At 31.0% G+C, this 3,714-nt stretch overlaps 1 long non-coding RNA gene across 1 annotated transcript; it reads left to right on the plus strand.

Annotated features, from left to right (window-relative positions):
* Positions 1–255: 255 nt before the first annotated feature.
* LOC129320826 (uncharacterized) lies at positions 256–3,174 on the plus strand. The gene is made up of 2 exons (XR_008595836.1): positions 256–1,009; positions 2,934–3,174. It is a non-coding gene; the product is annotated as an uncharacterized LOC129320826 (long non-coding RNA).
* The last annotated feature ends 540 nt before the right edge of the window (positions 3,175–3,714 follow it).

The raw sequence follows: 3,714 nt of genomic DNA on the forward strand, positions 1-3,714 counted from the left end.
AACTTTCCAACCTTAGCTTACTCTTTTATGCCCATGTTGTTCACTATATGTGTTGGGTACTTTTATGTAATTTCCACACATTTAGGACCAGTTATATGTTATTTTTCACGAGTAGGGTACTTTTACATAATTTTTATATGAACAAGGTATATAATTTTCACACAATCATACAACTATACTCATGAAAAAAGTTGTAGATTGCTATCTGGATCATGTTAAAATTACAAACATGTCTCCCGTGGGAAAATGACAAAATATAACAATACTTTTATTCATATTAAAGTTAACATAAGAAATCAAGCATGGGACATCTAGTGTCTCACTCTTGTAATGCTCTAATTTATTAATTAGTTATAATAACCTAGAAATTTTGTTTAAAAAAATAATAAAATAAAATCTATGATAAGTTATTTAATGATAGTTTTATAAAGTTTGGAGTAGATTTAGCAAGAAGAAATGGTCGTCAAGTGGAGTTCGTGTTATCCATCGAACTATTTGATTGATTATGAGTTCGAACCCTCTTTGTGTTTACCGGGGAGTTTTGTTTTTTGGCCTCAGATCGTATAAATGTACCATTTTACCCCTCAAAAGAAAAAGAGAAAAGAGGACGGGATTCGCACGCGTTCTGTACTTTCATTTTCTTCTTCGATTTTGCTCTGGACCGTGCAGAGAACGCACAAAACCCTCGCCCTCTGTCCCTTGATTTCTGTCTTCCTCTGCCGATCAACCCACCGCCCACAAGTGAAGGAACTCCGTTCGCCGCTGCCGTAGCGTCTCGCTGTGAGTTTTTTCCCTTGGTTGTCGTTTGTCTGTGCCGCTGTGCTCGTGTACATATGCGTGTTCAAGCATCCCTCTTCCTTCATCTTTGTCCTTGTCCGTCCACTGCCGGTGACCATAGAAGCACCAGAATTTTCCTTTTCCGACAGTTGTACGACCTGTTTGGATCGGGCTCCCTCTCCCCTGTACAGCTCTGAACTTCTCCATCCTTTCTGCGTTGTAGAGATCTGAGGTGAGGCACTTCAATTTCTCTTCTCTTCTTGCGTGGGATCTCTGTGTTTGTGTATGGGTGACTAGAAATTCGGATTCTCTTCCCTTGTTCAGTTATTGGTTCTGTCAACGAAGTTGATTGGGTTGTTGTTGAAATTGATTTTCCCTATCTGTTCAAGCGTGGTGCGTGGATGAGGATGTGATGGCAAGCTGGAATTAATTCTAAGGAATGCATATATATGTACACACACACACAAATTATTTTATTTATATTTTCTCTGGTTGTTGGTTGAGGATGATATTTATGTGTCTGAGCTTTCTGAGTTAACTTAATTTTTGGTATGAAATTGGTTGATGTTGAAGAAATGGAAGATTGTTAAATCTGAGTATTGATAATGGGAATTACTGGAAGGAGATTGGAAAAGGAGAGAGCTTGGTAATCGTTTGAGGTTTTACGCCTACAAGTTATTCGATAAAATGACTAAGGGGGTCTTGTTACATAATGACATGATATATATGATGATTATATTGTTGATTAAATAAATTGAAAGATAATTATTCTTTTTAACGAAAGTTGGAAGGTACGATTAGTTCAAGTACTAATATAAGAAACATTTGGAAAGGGATTTGAAAAAAATTGGTCTTATGGTAATCATTGAGCGTAAAAAGGACGTTCGATGAAGCGTATGAAAAAGAGACATTTTGGGTTTATAGTGGCAAAGCAAATAAGATAAAAGTAAAGATTTTTTTTTTATTCCTCCAAGTTATTTTGAATTAAAGATTTTTGGATGGTAAAGCATGTTTGAGGAAGTGACAATGATATTATTTGAATGTTAGGAATTTAAGGGCCAAGCATTGTCACCAAAATATTAATTTGGAAGTAAGTTATACACTTAGAAACTCTACAGGTAAGTAAATAGCGTCTCAATTAATTTATCACTAACATTCTTTTTTTAAGATTTTTTTTACATAGATCATTTAATAATAATTATATTACGTATTTAATACTTTATTAATTAAATTATTTTTATCTTGAAAAATTATAAAGAGATGTTGAAAGATATTTGAATTATGAGATGTGTATGTGTTTTTCGTTACAAAGGATACTTTCAAGATTGATGAAATTATTTTTATCAGCTTTGATAATTTTGGTTTCTCAATAAATGCAAGCATGAACATTAGTTATGAATTTTTATTCTGGCAAGTTTTGATGTTTAAAGCTATTTATGCGAGTTTAATTTTGAGAATGAAGACTGTATTTAAATAGTGATAACTTTCTCACATATTTGAAAATGAATTTGGAGAGTACTTTTATACAGAACACTAGTTGCTAACAACAGCTCCATTAGCTCTTGGCACGTCATGGTTAATGATTAGCTAGTTTTATTTTCGTGAGCTCTGTTCTCATGTTTGTTGTTCATGGGTCATGCACTCGCATTTGTTTTCGTGGCTTCGACCACATTTAGCCAGAATTACCCTAGTGGACTGTGTATTCACGTCTATTTTCGTGGCTTTGACAACGTTTAGTTAGTTACCTTGATGGATTGTGTGTCCGCGTTTGTTTTGTGGCATATGCCGTGTTTGATTATTTACCCTCATGGATTATGTGTCCATGTTTATTAATTATTCTAATAAGTTTTTATAAATATGAATTTGATTATTTGGTGATTTTATATCTCATTGTTTTAATTAGTAATTTATTTAATTTTTATTTATTTCATTTATTTGCTTCTTTGAAAGCAAATGATAGTAACATTTGATATGAAAATTTAATGGTTCAAGATTTTGTTTAAAGTTATATAGAATCTCTTTTATTTCAAAATTTATTAAATTTTTATGAAAATCATTGTCTCTTTAACTTGCATAATTGTTTCAAATTTTTCTTTTATTTATGTTCAATTATTTATTGTTGGGACATTATTCACTGAAAATATTTTTGGTTTCAGATAGTATTGTTAATGATTTACCTCCTGCTGATATCTGAGGGGCTCATTGTTGAAGGGATGAGACCTTTCGAGGATACTTTCCTTTGATGTAAAGGTTTAATTATGTGTTATATTTTGAAATTATGATTAGGTGCTCCACATTAATCATAGATAGGATTCTTGTCTGCAATTTATTTGTCTATCTGTTGTGGAGGAGCAGAACTTCGCATTTCTGATTTGGGTTGTATATGGTTGTTGTAGAGGTTTCAGGATGTCATATTTTCAATTGAAATTCTACTAAAATTTTTACAAAAAATTTAAGAATATTTTGTTTATATGAAAATGTTATAATGATTTTTCATCCCATTTCAAATGAATTAAAATATTATATTAAAATTTCCTGATTAAGGCTTAAGGGATGTATGATTGTGCATATATTTTGTGTCAGTCATGTCTAATTTTTGAGGATTGACATTAGTATTCTTTTTTGATTATTGAATCTGTAAAAAAAAAAAAAAGAAATTTTGATATTTTATGATGATATTTAATATTTTTTTATGATTCTAAAAGAAAAATACCTAAAATTATGCATTTATTATTATTCTTAAGAAAATTGTAAAAAAATGAAAGACTTTATAATTTCATCTTTGTAAGATAACAATATTTTTTATTTTATCTAAAAGCTAATGAAAGAAAAGAGAAAAAAAACAAGTATTGAAAAATTGGGGAATCATAATGTCCCATGGAATCTATCCATTAATTTATAAAGTGTAAATGTGCATATTACCCTTCAAAATTTTAG

This window comes from Prosopis cineraria, unplaced genomic scaffold (genome assembly GCF_029017545.1).
Source record: "Prosopis cineraria cultivar Desert tree isolate PC_DT_omini unplaced genomic scaffold, ASM2901754v1 PC9, whole genome shotgun sequence".
Lineage (NCBI taxonomy): Eukaryota > Viridiplantae > Streptophyta > Magnoliopsida > Fabales > Fabaceae > Prosopis > Prosopis cineraria.